The following is a 20,644-nucleotide window of genomic DNA, read 5'->3' as shown; positions in this document are numbered from 1 at the left end:
AATGCAGTATCCTAACTCTCATAATTTCAAACCATTGCTTTCTGAATTTAACTATCTATATAAGCTAATGAATTGGTACTTTAAGTTATTTAGGGTAAGCTCTGCATATCATTTATTCCATTGTGCCATTATTGTTTTGTTGATTATATATATATATATATATATATATATATATATATATACACATAGATATTTATTGGCCATTTTTGCTTATCAAAATTCTGAAAAAAGTATCAAATGGTTACTTGTCTTTTTATTTGTATTAGCTTTTATATGCTAAAAGACAACCTCCAATTTATTCACATTTAACTGGTAAATGTGTTCTTTGTATAAGAGCTATTTGATGTCTAGAAAGCCTGCAGAGTCTTTTATTATGAGGCCTTCTGGCCATGATTTTTCCTAGAAAGGAAGTTACATTTGACAATAAAAAAAAGAAATTCTAGTACTGAAAACTTTGACCTCAGCTTCAGACATGGAGTCCATCTTGTTTTGATGAGCTCAAATACTAGTAACATAACTTCTTGGTGAGAATAATGCCTGTGTGTGTGTGTGTGTGCGTGTGTGCACACGTACTTTTATTGTTTTTCAACTCACCACATCAAAAATTCTAATGTCAAAACAAAGAATCTTTGAAAGTATGAAAAATTACTGATACAACAATTCTTTCACAAAGTCTTACTATGAATGACCCCTCAAAGACAATCAGGAAAACTGCATCTATAGAATTTTATTGAAAATACATGAATGTATTACATTTAGCACCTTAATTATTTCTGCTCCTGAAATATAATAAAAGTTTGAGTAATTGAAATCTAGACCGTGTAAATTACCAATTAATCTTAAAATTTGGTTATATCATTTGTTTGTTCTCATTTATGCAGAGGCAAGTGCAAAATTACATTAACAAATTTTCCCCTTATATCAGTTCACTTGTTAATTGTCTCATAATGTTTCTCTTTTGGAATAACTCACTTTATAATTTCTCAACAGTAAGATCTAGAGGTACACATTATGTATTCATTACATAAATATCTATCTTAATTGCAACGTTAATAATGATACTAACATATATATTTATTTGGCATACACCATTTCCTGGGTCTTGAGCTAAATTCTTTAACTGTGTTAACTTATTTAATCCTTACCACAATCCTATGAATGGAATATTATTATTATATTTCTCTTACAAAAGTGTCTCTTACAAAACTGAGTCTTAGAAAGTTTAAGTTAATCATCCCAAATTCGATAAGAAAATATGAGAATTGGGATATAAATTCAGGTAGTTTTACTTCAGTTCACAAATGCATAAATATTACTCCTTCATCTTAAGCAGGCCAGTAAGGTGACATACTAAGATTATTTTTTTCTTAAATTCAGTATTTTATCATATCATGAGGTATTTTTAAATTCCTCATGCCTCTTTATTGTGCTGTATATTGGTGATTTAAATAAGGCAAAATGGCATGAGAAGTGTTCAGATCAGACATTAGTCTTTTCTGACACTTCCCAGTCTTTCCGAGCTGAACTTTTCTACTGTTTTTAAACAGTTGAAATAATATTGACCTCTCAATTACTGGAAAAGATGACATTACACAATATTTAAGAAAAAAATGTTGTAACCTATACATTATATATACATATTGGTTGTTAACATTAAGTAGGACCATTGCTCTCCAAGTTATGTGGAATAAGAAATAAATAGATAATAAATAGGCTACTGTATATAAATTCACAAAATCTTATTTATTTTTTCTTCATCTGTTCACATTTCATATTTCTTTGCTTTTAGTCCATAACTTCCCATCAAAGACCAAGTAAAATCATTACTATTTGATATTAAATGGCCAACATGTTCCTTCCTCTCCCTGAAAAACTGAGTGGATGCCTTCCTTATTCTGCTGGAGCTCTGGTACTTCACTCTGGAAGCATTTCTCCTGCCTAACACCTGACATGAGCCAACCTTGTGTTGTCCCAGCCTCATTGTTGGCAAAGAGAAGGGAAAAGAAAAGAAGGAAAAGAATAATATCTCTCTACATGAAATAAATAACAAACAGATGAATTCTAGTATATAGACAAAAGATGATAAATTCATTTGCATTAAAGTATGCTTTACTTATAACTCAATGTATTATATTTTCCTGAGATATTTGCATTTTATCAAAGAATAAAAACTTTCACACAAAGAAATGAATATCTAATACTGAATTTTATGAACTGGAGAATTCACAGACCTTTTTCTCCAACCAATATATTTCTTTTGAAGAGAGAGCTGTTAGATGTTGGATATTTGTGACCTTCAGATTTCCTTGCCATTAAATTCTGAAGTCAGTTTTCTTACATAAAATATGATTCTTAATAAAAACCCTATTTCAAGACTGAGGAGTTTAGTGTAATAAGAATCACATACATGAGAGAAGTAAAATATTATTTCAAGCTACAATAGTCAATAGGATTTCAGATAAACTACTACCCTGACTTATGGGCATTGTTCTAAAAAATGTACATGCACTGACTAATTTAACTTGTATAATAATACTTACAGATAGGTTATTTTCTCATTATACAAAATGAAGAAACAGATGCTATTAAAATTGTTCTCCTGTTACACAGCTAGTGGGTAGCGGAGCTGGACTGCCAAACCTAAGCACACTGCATTGGTAACCACTATGCAATGCTGCTTTCTGATAATTCAGCATAGTTATTGTCTTGTGCTGGGTCAGAAACTTCTTTGTTACCCCAGCAACTTTTTATATTGGCAAAGGAAGTCCCAGAAACCTACTGGAATTTCCATACATGGTGGTTTTTGTTATCAAACTTTAGAGTTTTCACTCTGGAATCATCAGAAGTGCATTTATCTGTGAACAGAGAAAATAGACCTTTACTCTTATCTGTCCTTTTAAGGCAATAAATGTGATAAGATTCCTTTTCACTAGGGCAGCTTGCTTATTTCTGACTTTTCTTTTTTTTTTTATAGAATAAGTTAACATTTGGCAGTTTTTTCTCCCCACTAACAACATAGCTGATCCTACAACTTTTTTCCTCAGTAGAAAGGTGTGTGAATAGCCGTGTGCCAGCCTAACCAAACTGTCAGTAAACAATCCCTTCCCATGGGAAGCTCCTTGTTTAAATTGCTTTTGAACACTTTTATTCTCTAAGCATTTTGATTTTTGAGTTGATCAACTTTTCTGAACTTAATCAGGAAATATTTATTGTCAATAAAAAAATGCAAAAAAGAATGAGAACTAATGTTTTCATTATTATCTATTTTTCCCTTTAAATGCTCTCAACAATCTCTGGTCTATTAAGTTTTAAAATAACATTTTAATAGAAAATGAATGTAAATAACAAGATTGTATTTTAATTTTAATTTGTATAATAGATTTTCTTCTTGCAGTATTCTGGAGAATTTTCTGAACATCTCCATCATTCTTTAATGAATATAATGATTTTCATCATCAACAGTGTGCATTATGAACCCCACTTGCACACAGTAGTAAGCTGTGCCGTTTCAGTGTTGAAGAAAGTGTGATAATATCTCTTGAAAAGATAATACATCTCTTTCTATAGTGCATCTTCCCAGAGCATTTCTAAGCAATTAAAAATAAATGGAAAAATACTGTTCTCAGGAAAATTTGTTTCACAGTTAGAAACAGGTATATCCATTTCACCATTGGAAATATTGACAACAGAGTGAGATTAGATCAGTTTTTAAAAGCCCAGATTTTTCCAAGAACAGTCCATGCATTCTATAGACATCCTTATGTTCTAATGGCTAAGTAACTCTTCCTTTCTTTTCCACATAATTCAATCCATGAATTGATACTCCCATGCACCATTTTGCGTTACAGTACATTTTTAAGAATGTCAATGCAGTGTAGTACATTAAAATGAATCTTGGACTAAAATTTGAAAGAACACATTTCTAGTGTTGTCTCTACAGGTTTTTGTTTTGCTTTGTTTTGTTTTTTTTTGACATGTAACTCTAAGCAAGTATTCTGCATTTTAAAATTTTGTTCTGAAATAATAACCAAATCAGTGATATGATTGCCTTGCCACTGTCAAAGAGTTTTAGGAAAACAAATGAAATAAAAAGAATACAGATTGGTGCTACAACTATTACATATGTAATTTATGATGATGATGAATATGATGAATATCATAATAATGAGAGTAATGATAATGGTGATGAAGGAAGCAACATATTTTTGTAATAATTGATAAATTATCTTCAAGAAATAACCATTAAAAAATGTTTTTTTAATACTTTCTGGCTATTTCCCTAAAAGTCCAATGAACCATTGTAAGTACCCTTCTGTTAAATATATGATGATTTATTCCTCCAGGAACTCTACATAATATTCATAAAAAATCTTTAATCCTTTTCAAAAATAAAATAAAAAATATTGTAGTCTCTTAGACACCTAAAATTCCTAAGTATGGTTTCTTGATAAAAAACACAAATATATTATTTTTGTGTACATAAATTGGCATAATTTCATCATCAATTTTACATAATTTCCCAAAATTGGGCTCAGAGTTACTTGGAGTAGAACCATCCATATAAAGACAGTACAAGGCAGCCAATAACAACAACATGTCTCTTAGATCTTGTTATGGTTATCACGAGTACAATTTACATGGCCTAAATATGGTAGACCTGTCTCTGTTTCAAAGCCAGTTTGAAAATAAATTGAGCCAAGTTATAAGAAAGGAATGGAAGAAAGTTCAGGTTAGCCCTAAACCATGAAAGTAATCTTTATTTACAGGCTCAATCATAAATAATAACATTTATATTTATAATACTAAGATGCTTTGTGTAATTTCAGTAAGATTATTTACATGTGGAAAAATAAAAAAAATAATTCTCTATAATATTCATTAACATTTCTTTTACAAGTGTACTAATAGAGTGATGTCAGTTATGTCCCTACTTTTGAGTAAGGAACCCCAAAAGCCAGCCATAAATAAAAGCAATAAAAAAAAATGAGAAAACTGTCAGAATCAACATCATCAGAACCCTGGAAACTAATCAAAAGTTTTGGAAGCACTTCTTTGGGGGGGGAAATCAAAACACTGAATTTCATTAATAACAGTGAGTTCTGTGGCATTTTAATTTACCCGAGATTCATATTCTGCTCCCCAGCTCAGTGGTAGCCTTGAAAATAACAGCCTATATTCCCAGTCCTGGTACAGGAATGAGAAGATTGGAACTCATTCACAGATTGTTTTTAGTTGATATGTCTACTGGCTTCATAAAAGTCCGACTCAGAAGGCTTGTCTTTACTTCACCAAACTGAAACTTGATTTTTTACTAAAGCTGCTATCCAGGGACATTTGTTTAAAATGTTTATAAACAAATGTCTTAGTTACTGCTGCTGAGGCAATAGTTAATAGCTGGGACAAATGATAAGCTAGCCAGAAAGCTTCGAAGGAAAGGTTCAGGGTGAGATGCACTGGGGAATAAAGGATCTCAAAAGCTTTGACACAGTGGTCTGAAAATATGCATGGGATAATCTCAATCTTTTGGTATCATTTGAGACCTGATTTGTGACCCAGTATGTGGTCTATTATGGAGAAAGTTCCATGTGCGCTTGAGAAGAATGAGTATTCTATTGTTTTAGGGTGGAATGTCCTGTATAATGAGGTCCATCTGGTCGAGTGTGTCATTCAAAGCTCTTGTTTCTTTGTTGATCTGCTTAGATGATCTGTCCATTGCTGAGAGTGGAGTGTTTAGGTCTCCTACTCTTAATGTAGTATTATCCATTTTTTTTTATTTTGGTTATTAATTGGTTTATATAATTGGCTACTTCATGTTGGGGGCATAGATATTTACAATTGTTAGATTTTCTTGTTGGATAGACTCTGTATCCCTCTACATCTCTTACTACAGTCTTTGGTTTAAAATCTAATCTGTCTGATATAAGAATTGCTACCCAGCTTTCTTTTGAGGTCCATTGGCATGGTAAACCATTCTCCATCCTGTCACTTTCAATCTGGAGGTGTTTTTAGGTTCAAAATGAGTCCCTTGTAGAGAGTATATGGATGGGTCCTGCTTTTTTGTCCAGTCTGAAACCCTGTGTCTCTTGATGGGAGCATTCAGCCCATTCACCTTGATAGTAACTATTTTTTTTAAAGATTTTATTTATTTATTTGACAGAGATATAGTGAGAGAGGGAACACAAGCAGGGGGAGTGGGAGAGGGAGAAGCAGGCTTCCTGCTGAACAGGGAGCCTGATGTGGGGCTTGATCCCAGGATCCTGGGATATGACCTGAGCTGAAGGCAGACGCTTAACGACTGAGCCACCGAGGCACCCCTGATAATAACTATTAAACGCTATCAATTTAGTGCCATTGTATTGCCTGTAAAGTCCCTGTTTCTGTAGGTTTGCTGTTTCTTTCTGGTCTATGTGGCTCTTGGGGTTTCTCTTTGCTTACAGAATCCCCCCTTAATATTTCTTGCAGGGCTGGCTTGCTGGTCACATATTCTTTCAGTTTCTGCCTGTCCTGAAAGCTCTTTATCTCTCCATCTATTCTGAATGACAGTCTTGCTGGGTAAAGTATTCTTGGTTGCATGTTTTTTTTTTTTTTTTTTTTTTTATTTAATACCCTGCATATGTCCTGCCAGCCCTTTCTGGCTTGCCAGGTCTCTGTGGACTGGAATGCAAGCTGGTACAGCCACTCTGGAAAACAGTATGGAGGTTCCTCAAGACATTAAAAATAGAGCTACCCTATAACCTAGCAATTGCACTACTAGGTATTTACCTCCAAAGATACAGACATAGTGAAAAAAAGAGGTACATGCACCCCAATGTTCATAGTAACAATGTCCACAATAGCCAAACTGTGGAAGGATCCGAGATGCCCTTCAACAGATGAATGGATAAAGAAGATGTGGTCCATATATACAATGGAATATTACTCAGCCATCAGAAAGGATGAATACCCACCATTTGCATCGACATGGATGGAACTAGAGGGGATTATGCTAAGTGAAATAAGTCAAGCAGAGAAAGACAATTATGATGTGGTTTCACTCATATGTGGAACATAAGGAATAGTGTGGAGGACCATAGGGGAAGGGAGGGAAAACTGAATGGGAAGAAATCAGAGAGGGAGACAAACCATGAGAGACTCTGGACTCTGGGAAACAAACTAAGGGTTACAGAGGAAAGGGGGGATGGGGGAATTGGGTAACAGGGTAATGGGTATTGAGGAGGGCATGTGTTGTGATGAGCATTGGATGATAATGCAACTAATGAATCGTTGAACACTACATCAAAAACTAATGATGTACTATATCCTGGCTAACTGAACATAATAAAAAAAAGAAAATGAAAAAAATTAAAAAACAAACAAAAAGTAAAAAAATAAAAACTTTGACATATTCCTGAAAAACTGGAAGAACATGCACATGCCCAGGGTTGTGCACATGCTTAGGAAAGACCTGAAAAGCCCTAACCTCTGACATCTGGCTGAGTTTAAGACTACACAAGCAGAATGTGAAGGCTAAGGTAGAGTTATAAGCTTCTTGGTTGAGTTTTAAAGGTATGCCCTAACACAGAACCACTCCGCAAATTCACACATGGAATTGGGAGTTTTTTCTCATTCAAAGTGTTTAAGGAAAATTGTCCAATCATTAGACAAGCTAACAGAATAGAGATTTCAGTGGCTACATATGAGAAAGAATACATACTCTATAAAATTATTCCAGAGAATTTATTAAAGAAGCAACAAATAAATGAGCAGCAACAGCAAACTCTGCAGAGAAGGGAAAAATTGATTTCTGGAGTTGCTACATTATAATATTCAAAATGTCCAGAATTCAACAAAAAACAATTAAACACACAAAGAAACAAGATATGACCCATACACAAGAAAAAAGTGATCAAAACAAATTGAGGAATCATAGACACTGGATTAACTAGATAAAGAGTTTAAATCAACTATTTTTAATAGATTCAAAGAGTTTAAAGAAACCTTGTCTAAAGTACTAAAAGGACACATTAAAATGCTATCTTGCCAAATACAGAATATTAATAAATTGATATAAATTATAAAGAGATACCAAACAGAAATTGTGGAAGTGAAAATATAATTTAAAAGAAAAATCCTCCAGAGGGACTAAACTTTCTGTGAATATGCAAAAGAAAAAAAATCATTGCACTTGCAGATAGGTCAATTGAGAATATCCAATCTGAGGAAAATAGAGAAAGAAAAATGAAGAAAAATGAACAAAATCTCACTGATCTGTGGGATATCATCAAGTATACTAACATATGCATAAGGGGAGTCCCTGAAGGTAGTCAGAGAAAGAGAAAAATATTTGAAGAAATAATGACAAATCTTCCAAATTTGATGAAAGATAGTCTTTAATTGATACATCCAAAATGTTCAACCAACTACAAGTAGAATTAAAAAAAAAAGGTATGCCTGAACACATCATAATCAAACTGATGAAGTCCCCAAACAGAGAGAGAATATCGAAAGCATTAAGAAAAGAGTGACTTCTTACATACAAAGGATCCACAATATGATTTGCAGCTGATATCTCATAAGAAATCATGGAAGCTAGAAGTCAATACGGAATGATATGTTCAAACTACTTAGAGAAAAAGAAAAATCTGTGAAACAATAAATTCTATATTTGTAAAAACTATCTTTCAAAAATATTGAGAAATTTAAAAAAAACTTTTACTAAAGCAACAAACTGTCCAAAACTAACAGTCTGAGATTCCTTTAATGTTTTTTTCTTCACACCTGGAAACAAATAGTTTATCTTGGAGAAAATGGGTCAGCATTTATCTTAATGTTGCCTCATCAATGGTTGACTTGATGAGATATTTTGCCTCTCAAGAAAGAGTGGCAGAGATAGAAGGGAAAGAGACAGAGAGAGAGAGGGAGAAAGCAAGAAAGTAAAAGAAAGAGCAAGAAAAAAAAGCAAAAAGAAAAATAAAGATTATCTTATTATATTTACATATTTATATTACCTTTATTCTCTCCATTTATTAATTTCTCCTTTCTACTATATCAGCAATTTTAATATACAAAGATGTACTAGTATTGAATATATTGAATTGAATACATTTCACTGTAAGTAAACATTCCTATCATGAAACTCCTTTATTCCTTTCAAAATCAGATTTTCTCAAAAGCAAGTCATCTGTTTTATTTGTCTTCAAATTTCAGCTCATATTATCTTCTCTAGTTTTTCCAAGCAGGCTTTCATTCTCATAATTCCACTGAAAAATTTCATTACAGTCTCACTAAAGCCCTTGACTTATTTTCAATTTGCATATAACTCAGCCTCTCAGTAGCCTTGGTATTCTTGAAACTTCATCTTTATTATTTTTTATTTTCCATTTTCTCCCTATTATAGCTCATTTGTCCCATGAATTAATATGCCAGTTTTATACATATTAACTGCAGAATTTCTATTTTTAACACAAATATCGATTAGGGAATCTGACTCATATAACTGCCCATGTAAAACCTCCATTTGTGTGTCCAAAAGTATCTAAAAATTGACATGGGATATAAATAAAACCTTGGTTTCTATATTGCACCCCCAACTTTGCTTCTACCCAATTCCTTCTTATGTTACTAAATGCTACATTTATCTATCCAGTTACTTAGGCTCAGATATAATTATTGTCATCCCCCCAAATAAATCATATAAAATTAATATGAAAGATATATTTGTCCTACCTCTTAAATATTTCTTAAAATATAGAATTTCCTCATTACCACCATTGCCACAACCTTCATTCAGGCCACCATTCATTACCACTCACCTGGGCTATTTTCTTCAGATGGCCGAATGCTATACCCACCTCCACTCTTTCTCTCCTACAGTCCAATCTCTGTCCATCTCTAAAAACAAGTCTGAAAGGTAGTGTTAAGTACAAAATTATGCCTAATTACGCCTCTAATTAAAACCCTCTAATGCTTTTTCATTGCTGTGAGAGCAAGTAAATAAAAAAACTATGTGAAGACTGGCAGAGAAAATGCTCTTTGATATCCCTTTCTTAAATTTGACAATCCTGTATTTTACACATCTTCAAATTTTGTCACTACTCTCACTTCAACTGTAACTATACAACAATATAAGAAGCATATTCAACAATGAAATGAATTAGCTCAGAATGATATTACGGTGCTAAGAATAATGTTAGCCACAAGTACACATAAAAGACATCTGTCAAGACAGCCAAGTTGATACTTCAACCAACTTAACCAGCAATTTTAGAAGGGAGATTTCTAAGTGTTAGAGGGGCTACTAGCATTTCAGAATGTGTTTGATAAACAATTGAAAATATGTACAAAATTGCATTTACATAAATATTTTTGAACCTGTAATGAGACTTAAATTATACTTCTACTTTTTTCAGTAGTACTCTGGTAAAATGGAAATTACAACATTTTTAGTCACACTAACCTAGCAAAACCATGGTGAGAGATAAGAAAAAAAAAAACCCATAAAGTAATGGGTTTGAAGAGGGTACAAATAGCTTTTGAGTGTGGCCGTGCTGGAAGCAAAGCTAGGGAGCAGTACAAGAGGTCTCTGTGCCTTTCAGAAAAATACAGAAAATGAAGAAATAGTGTATTAGGTCACCACAATGAGTTTTGTAACTGTAAAGAAACTGCCTTATCTTCCAGGTCTTTTGCGTGTGAGTTTTTGGGTTTTTTGTTTTATTTTGTTTTGCAATAAATTCACTTTATTTGTGCCTGCTTGGCATTACCAAATCTAATCTTCCTTTTCTGGACTGATTTTTCTTAGAAGAAAATCAGGAAGTAAACTAATTTTTAACTCAAGTAACATACATTTAAATTTTGAAACTCTAAGTTTCTAGAGTTATGACCCCACGAGAGTGTCTGTGGTCCAGCCGCACCTCCATTGTGCACAGATGGGGCTCCTACTTCCCAGGCTGCTCTCCCTGCCCTAGGACAACATTATAACAGTCCCCTGTTTATTTACTTATATGTATTTTTGCATCCTGACAACTCATCTTTAGAGAATATTCTTTACTTTTCTCTTGCTTATTTTTTACCAACCCAACACCTACAACGAAGCTGTAGGTCTAAGTCACATGACAACAGAAATTTAGTGTGTGCTACGGTGTTATGATGATAGCATATATTCTCATTTTTTTCCTGCTCTTTTACCTAAGGAATTGTAGCGAAAAAAGAAAGCTGGTTGAAATCAACTATGGGGTAAGCTCTTGTACAAATGGCCAGGTTTCTCATGTCACCTTGCAAAATGCATATATTATCCTATGTCTCAGTCTTCATGCACTTTTGGCATAGCTCCTATGAGAAATGATCCCATAATGGTTTAGGATAATCTAACTCTTTAGTTCAGAAATTAAAAAAAAATATATCTTAATAAGTACAAAAAAAAATAAAGAGGTCATTTCACTTGACACTATAGCCACTGGGCTGAAATAATTTTTTTGTCTTATAAACAGTAAAGTGTTTTTAGTTTCAGTATCATTACACAGCATGCTATTGGATTAATGTAAGACAGATAAATAAATAACTAATTGCAATGTTTAAAAAAAGGTTTATGTGTATTAATAGTATGTATAAATATACACATACATTTTATGTGCATATATACATATGTACATGTAATACATAACTATATTACATATGCAATACATTTATCTGTATGTATATATACATGTATTTATGTATTACACATGTAGCTATGTATACATATGTAATCCATATATTTATTTATTTTTAATTTTTTAAAGATTTTTATTTATTCATGAGAGACAGAGAGAAAGAGAGAGAGAAGCAGAGGCAGAGGGAGAAACAGGCTCCCCGCTGAGCAAGGTGCCTGATGTGGGACTTGATCCGAGGACCCTGGGATTATGACCTGAACCATAGGCAGATGCTTAAAACATCTGAGCCACCCAGGCGCCCATAACCCATAATAGGTATGTGCATATATATGTGTGGATATATCTGCACATCTTTATCTCTATCATCTATCTAGCATGTACCATCTATCTATCATCTATCTATCTATCTACCTACCTATCTATTAACTATCTATCTAGATGGAGACAATTAAAAGATGGTACAATACTAGGTTAGGTTGATTGATAGCCTCATGGTTTTTGAGTTAATATAAAGATGACAAAACACACCCACACATACATACACACTGGAAAAACAAAATAAACCAAAAAACTTAGGTATATTACAAAGCACATATAGAACTGAGAGGTAATTTTAAAGTGTCTATTTTCTAATTTCTATGTTTCAATATAATTCTGTTTAAAGTATATATTAATATATTTAGTTTATTTTTTAAAATTTTAATAGACTGAGAAACAGAAAAGATTTCTATAAATGTAAATATTTGCTCTTTCCTTTGAGGGAATATGATTTTCTAGAGTGTAAATATCTAGTTCAAAAAACATAAAAAAGGAAACCATTCTGTAATATAAAAAGTATTACTTTCTATTTACTAACTTGGTTGCACATAATCATAAAAGTATTAGTAATACCTTTTTTTGGCTGTATTTCCTGAGCTACATTATATTTGTGATTGTTAATATCATAAGGTATTACATAATTTCTAGTGTGCTGTAAGCCATATCTGTCTATTTTTTCAACAGAAAGTCTATTAAACTCAGTGAATCATATGTCTTTGCATAGGTTCAATTTACACTGCCTGGTCATTTTTTAAAAATATTATATTCAGTATCCCTGATAGAAAGTAGAAACAAAAGACAACAAACATTTCCTGAAAATGTTATGGCTCTGTAAAATGGTTTTGTAACAATTTCTTAGTGTTTTCCAAAAGAGTTAATATATTAGCATATTGATGAAAAAATTGAATTAATACATTTCAGTTTCTAAGGCAATTTTCATGATTTCCAGCTAGTTCATACAGTATAAGTATAATATATGAGAAAATCTTAAATTTAGATTATAATGATCTATATTGCTGCATAAAAATACTGTATTCATGCTGCACAGTCTCTATAAACATCTTTATTTCCCATGTAAATGATTGGCATTTGATTTTGCTAGAGAAAGCCTACCTGTTTTGTAAAACATTCCTTTCCTTTAATAACAGTCTTTGATTAACTTTTGAGGTCTACATATCATATGCAAAAAAATCTATTCTCATTTGCAAATAAGAAAATAAATAAGAGGTAAATCATCATCATCATCATCAATATAGTTTCCTCCACTTGAGAAATCCACATTCTAATGTAAAAGACAAGTAATTTTAGCAATGTTCTAGTACCATAGAATGTTCAAAGTGGTAAGGGAACAAAATGAGAGAGAAATCAACCTTTTTTAAAGACTTGAAGAAATTATAGTGATGAATAAATGGTTGACCATGTAGCCTCCATTATTCCTCTTTTTCCCTTTATAACATACCCATATTTTCTTTGGCAGAACCAGCCACTAATCACTAGATAACATTTATGAATTTTCTGTGGTATTGATCCTACACTCATGTCGAGCAATGGAGACTGATTGGTAAAAGTTAATTAGTTCAATCTCATTTATCTAGCCAAAGTGGTTGGTCTAGAATTATCAAATCAGAACTTTTGTTTCATCATGATTTAAAATCTGACCTACATCTAGATTATAGTACTTGAAAGCCAAATATTATAGGACTTGAAAGACACTATTGTGTCTGGAGTGTTCTCATCTTCTATCTTCACCTAGTTCTTTATTTGATTCTTTATATCTAACCTCATTAATTATACAATGAGGGATGCCTTGTGTCCTTCTCAAGTCAACCATTCCTGGAAATAATACAGTTTCGTATAGCAGCATTAGCCTTTTGATCTTTGCATTTGTAATTTTACATAAATTAGTTTGTTTATTTGATTAATGACACTCACCCACAAAAACTACCACCTTTCAGTTCAGGAACTATTTCTTAAGAGTTTTATTGTGTCCCTGTTGCATAACCTAGCACTACATAATAGGTGATCTGTAAATAAATAGGAAGATTCAGTACATCTAATTTCCTATAGGCATTGTATATATATGTTTTTCTGTTGCATTAATATCATTGTCTTCAATAAAGCAGATAAATCTTTCCAGCTTTTAATTTTGGTGCAGGTGACAGCATTCTTGAATCTTTTCTCAGTTTATAAAGACTCAGTTAGTGACCACAAAAATCTATTTTTCAAACTGAAGCTACTATGTGTAGTATTCCCAATTTTTCATTCATATTTTCTACTTGAGAGAAGAACTTCAATTTTCCCAGGAAAAAATATTCATTATGCAAGACTACCTGCTTAAGTAGAACTGACTTTGAAACCTGCATATTTTTAAATATAGTTGCCCATTTGAAAATCCTAATGTGTCCATACAAAGCAATCTCTCTGTGTTCGCTCTCCAAGTAAGAATGGAATAATAGAAATATGGAACCACAGCTTATAAAACTTAAGTATATTAAGCTGGTCTCTTTCTAAAGTAAAGGTTATCTTCTAAATGACAAAGTTATTTTCCTCTGAAGAATATTTGAATTTTATGAAGGAATATTTGAGAATGCCTAAAAGGCATTTTAAAATGTTTCCCAAACATGATGGCAACAGTGAGTAAAAGAACTTCATTCCTTCCACTTTAAAAATATAACTAAGTACTTGAGCATATTCAAAAGATCAAGTTTTGGAGATTGATCCAGAAAGAATCTTGAAAAAAATGTATAATGGAATGATTTTTCCTCAAAACTTTATGTTTAGGAAATAATTCTCAATATGTGACTTTTTGGAAAGGTACTTACTATATTTTACCCTTTCTGTTGACGTGTGAGTTTGTCTTGTTCATGACAATAACAACAAAATTATTTTATTATTTAATTATTATTAAGTCTAACTGCCTTAATTAATATGCAGTCTGCCTAGTTGTCCATCAGTGGTTCTTCTTTTGAGTTTTAGCTGGGCAGGTGGTTGTCAGGCTAGAAATACTTTTCCAGGGATGTCTGGGTGCCTCAGTTGGTTAAGTGTCTGCCTTCGCCCCAGGTCATGATCCCAGGGTCCTGGGATTGAGCCCCACATCAGGCTACTTGCTCAGCAGGAAGCCTGCTTCTCCCTCTCCCACTCCCCCTGCTTGTGTTCCCTCTCTCGCTGTGTCTCACTCTGTCAAATAAATAAATAAAATCTTTAAAAAAATTAAAAAAAAAAACTTTTCTCGGGTTCCCTTACAATTTAAGTTCTACCCAATAGGATGTGAGTTTCTGAAATGATGTGTGCCACGTGGATTTAAAAGCATGTGGATGTTCTCTATACCTGTCATGCCTCATTAGTTGATTGACAACTATAACAGGCATCTTGGAGCCAAAGATAGAAGCCAATTGCACTATCTGCTCTGGACCTGCACTGAGATAGAGTTAGATAAACTTTTCTCTCTTTAAGTCATTTTAAAGTGTCTTATTTTTCTAATAACACAGCTTAGGTAGTATTCTAATTAATAAAATGAATCCTCTCATTTTTTTCTAACTAAGTAGTGTAAAGCTGATATTAAACAATCATAAATATTTTCATTTTTAATTAGAAATATGCACTATATGTTAGCTAACTGAACATAATAATAAAAAAAGAAATATTGACAGTGGATCATTTTACAAAAAATAAGTTATTTTTATCATAAGATTTTTTTAAATATAATTTTACAATTTTAAGTTTAATAACACTTTTATTATGTTTATGTTTATAGTGATCCTCATTTTACATTAAGGCATATTGCTTTGTCTTTCATGATAGTGATGTGGAATTTTCATATGTGGAATTTTTGGGGAGTAAAAAGTGGGTCAACCTAAAAAATAATATTGAATAAGTAACCATATAGATGATATATAGATAGAGCAAAAATCATGAAGATGGCATGCAAATGATACTGAAAGAAGCACTTCCAGAATGTTAATGCTTCCTAGCAAGAATTTGTTTAAACAAATAAGGTCTATCTATATTCTTTGCCAACACTGTGTGACTTAGACTCTCTCTTTCTCTCTCAATTTATTCTGTAGGTAATATTCTCAGATTATTATGCTGTGAGTAAATGTAATAATCATCCCAATACAATAAGATTGTAATGTGGACAAAATTATATATTGCTTTGAGACTGCAAATAAATAGTTCTTGAATAGTGAGTATTCATAAGCATGGTGTAGAATGATGTGTTCTAATTAACAAAATTCCCCCACAAATTCAGATTCTATTATTTATGTAATGGAACTACTACAAGAAGAGCATTTCTGATGATTCTTAGCCCTAAAACTATAAAATCATTTTTCATTTGTAGATCAATTATCACTAATTCATCTTTATAAACACAATCATTTACAATTATGTTTAGTTAAGAAATCATCAAGTACACCTTCAGTGGACTTTGAAAAAAAATCTGTAAAATTACAAAATCATGACTTGCTGTTCACTACTCCTAAAGAGACTAAAGTTGTAAAAAAAAAAAGAAAGAAAGAAAGAGAAAAGAGAATAAAGTTGTAAAGAAAAATATAAATGTTTCCCAAAATTTAATTAAGAAATTAAAAAAAAAGGAATTCAGTAGAAATGACAAAACTGGTTTTAATAAGTAAGATCTGAAGTTGGACACTGACATTTGAACACAGGTGTTACAGCAATTAGAAACAAAGGGCTAAAATAGGTTTTCATAATATTGGTGCACTAGAGTTAAAAAAAAGGTACACCTTCAGTAGTTCTTAGGAATTGATAAATAATCAGGCAAATTTAAGTTTTTAGTTTAGCTGATCCGTATTGTTGAAAAGGATACCCTATAGGTTCCCTACTATTTGATTCTTGATGAATTTAGATTATGTGAGCACATACCCTTTGCTTTAGTATTTCAAGCAGGGTAATAAAGTTATGTTTTCTGGAACTTCTGAGCATTCTCCAGGCATTCTCACTTCTACTTAGGACTTCTAGTTATATGGCAACAGCAGTTACTTGATGGATACTTGCTTGGACAGGTATTGGTTAAGTCAGGCATCATGGCACATCATAATGCAATTTTACCTTCAATAAAAATTTAATATTTTTACATTTCTAATTTTTTTATTTCATTTACTGAGTTTCCCAATTCTGCCTACTGTTTTATTTAACAACTTAATAAAACTTGTGAGGTTTATCCTTTGGATAGGCTTTAGGGAATAATTTCTTCGTTCCATTTCCTAAGGAAGAGCTTAACGATCCAATAAGAATTATTGCTAACCTGCATTTATTCTTCAGGGAAAGGGCATACGGCCTGATTTAATATGGAATTTAATTATTGCTAGCATTAATATGTGATGACCACAAGGAGAATAAATCACTGGATTAAAAAAAAGAAAAAAAAAAACAGAGGAACACTTCATTCACCTTAAAGTAATATGTAAGTTGCAAGTGGTTGCACAGGTAAAGTTATTGTGCCGTATTGTCTTTCTTTTTCTCTCTCTCTTTCTTTCTCTCTCTTTCTTTCTTTCTTTTCTTCCTTTCTTCTTTCTTTCTTTCTTCTTTTTTGTTGTATGTTTTAGCTCCTTTGGATAATACTGATTTTTTTCCCAGCTATTCTCACTTGTTACAGATTTATCTTATTATTTCCTAGACCACTTTCTCTGTTCCTTTTCTTACACCTTGAAAATATGCCTTTGAGAATTCAAACTTTAGTTTGATATAGCAGTTAGGTCACTATTCTAAGTTATATTGAATTTAATCATGGGGTCACTTGAACCAGGTAGCTTTGCTGTTTCTAATCTACTAACTGCAAATCTTCTCTGAGATTGGATAGAACCAGTCCTATTAGGATTTCTGACACAGAAGGTCAATAATTCTTTATTTCATCCATAATTTTATATTTTATTGTCCTACAACTTTCAAAAGTTTTGTGGTTTTTGTGGAGAAAATGAAATATCCTGTCACTAAACTAGATTGACATTTTTTTTGTCTTCTTTATGTTATCATGGGACTTATTCTTTTTTCTCCAATTCAAGTTTTTCACTTGGTAACTTGTCTTTTATCTTTTTAATCTCTAACATATGGATATAAAATATTAAACATGTAGTACACATTTATTTCTATGCAGTTGTACTTTTGAATTTGAAAGAATGTGATTTAATTTGGGTTTTAATATAAATGGTAAGATTGTAAACAATTTACCTAATGCACTTTTGATATGTCTTCTTGAGGTTTTAAAAATAATAAGACATGCTATTTTATGATTTTTTCAGTAATTCTATGTAAATATAAGTAAACTTAAGTAATATTAATCAATGATGAATTCTTTTTTAAAATTACATACTGGGTAATTGAAATAGCTAAAATGTACCTTAAAACAAATGCAGAAGTGTTTCATAATTTCATCTGGAAAAACAGCTTTCACAGTAAAAGCTGAGAAGGCAAAGCCCCATGTTCTAGACCAGACTGAGGCACTGTTTTCTTTGACTTTGGACAGATTGTTAGGCTTAATAGTAACTGGTGATATATTCAGTGTTTTATAGTTTACAAACTCTTTCAAACATTGCATTTGGTCTTTACAACACACTAGTTAGGAAAAAACAAATTGAGATTTAGGATGTTAAATAATACATATAAATGTGATAAAACATTATACTAACAAAACATTCAATAGAACTCAGGTCTGGTTTCTTTTTTTTTTTTTTTAAAGATTTTATTTATTTATTTGAGAGAGAGAGAGAATGAGAGATAGAGAGCACGAGAGGGAAGAGGGTCAGAGGAAGAAGCAGACTCCCCGCTGAGCAGGGAGCCCGATGCGGGACTCGATCCCGGGACTCCAGGATCATGACCTGAGCCGAAGGCAGTCGCTTAACCAACTGAGCCACCCAGGCGCCCCTCAGGTCTGGTTTCTTATCCCATATGTTTTCAATTACAGAATGCTGCCTCATTCAAATCAAGTTAGTGACTCTGTTTCCAACATATGAAAATTTTATGCTATTAATAAAAAATGAGTAACTACCATATAGTGTTTTATGTGACAAATATAAAGTAAGAAATGTAAAATTGATTTTAAAATTATAGAAAAATACTTGTCTTTTCAATTTTATTTTTAACATTGTAGTTAATATTTTTAAAGGTAAATTGTCTAAATATACCAATTAAAGACAGATATTGTCAAAATGGGTTAAACTCTATAACCCAAATATATGCCATCTACATGAAACTTGCTTCAAATATGGCATAGGTGAATTGAAAGTAAAGCAATAGAAAAAGATACATATCATATAAACATTGATGAAAGGAAAACAGGAGAGGCTATATCAATATCAGGTAAAGTAGATACAGAGCAAATAAAATACCAGAGACAGATGGATACTGTATACTGATAAAAGGGTTCATCCATAAAAGACAAAATAAATCCAAATGAATATGTACCAAATGACAGAACTACAAAATATGTGAAGCAAAAACTGAATGAAGAAATAGACAAGTAGATAATTATAATGGTAGACATCAACACCCCTTTCTGAGGAGTTAGATTAGCTGGACACAAAATCATGAACGATATAGAAGAATTTAGCAACACCATCAAAAAAAGAGAATCTAATTGATATGTATAGAATACAGATTGATTTTTATCAAACATTCCATTGAACCAGAGAACACACATTCATTTCAAGTGTCTATGGGACATATACTAAAACAGACCATATCCTGGACCATAAAACAAACCTAAACAAATGTAAAAAACAAAGTTAAATAAAATCAGGCAGAGTATGTTCTCCAAACACCATGAAAATATAGAAATCTGTTACTGTAGATAACAAGAAAATATCCAAACACATGGAAACTAAACAACACATACTTAGATGGCCTGTGGGTTAAAGAGAAAGTTTCAGGGATATTAAAAAAAAAAAAAAAAACCCACTGCACTAAATAGATTTGTGGAACATAGCTTAACAAGTGCTGAGAGGGAAATTCTTAACACCAAATGCTCGCACTAGAAAGAATCAAATCAATAATTGAAGTTCTCACCTCAAGATCCTAGCAAAAGAAGGGCAAAATAAACTCAAATCAAGCAGAAGGAAGGAAATAATAAAGAGCAGAAATCAGTGAAATTGAAAACAGAAATACAATAGATAAAATCCATAAAATAGTTATATTTTTGAGAAGATTAATAACAGTGAGAAACCTCCAGCAAGACTGACAAAGAAAACAAGGGAGAAGACAAATTTTCCATTTTTGGGAATGAGACAGAGGAATCAGTACACACCCTACATACATGACAAAAATATGGGAATACTACAAATAATGCTACACACATGCATTTGACAAATTAGGCAAAATGGGGCAATTCCTTGAACACAAACTATCACAATTCACCCAACAGGAAATGGATACTGTGAGTAATCTTACAACTTTTAAGTAAATTGAATCTTTAATAAATCACTCCCACACAGAATTCAGGAGGCCCATATGGTTTTGCAGGAGATTATCACCAAATGTTTAAAGAAGAATCAGCACCAATTCTGCACAGTCTCTTCCAGAAGAGAATTATTTCCCACTATATATTATGATGCTAGCATACCCTGATATCAAAGCCGGACAAAAGCACTCCAAAAACAAAAACCTACATTTTAATATTAAACTAAAGTAGAAATCAATAGCAATATTTTTAAAACTCCAAATACCTGGAAGTTTAAAAACATATATCT

Source organism: Eumetopias jubatus, unplaced genomic scaffold (assembly GCF_037043125.1).
Source record: "Eumetopias jubatus isolate StellerSeaLion01/CBP00866 unplaced genomic scaffold, mEumJub1_p1.0 scaffold_2, whole genome shotgun sequence".
Lineage (NCBI taxonomy): Eukaryota > Metazoa > Chordata > Mammalia > Carnivora > Otariidae > Eumetopias > Eumetopias jubatus.
This window is presented reverse-complemented; position numbering follows the sequence as displayed.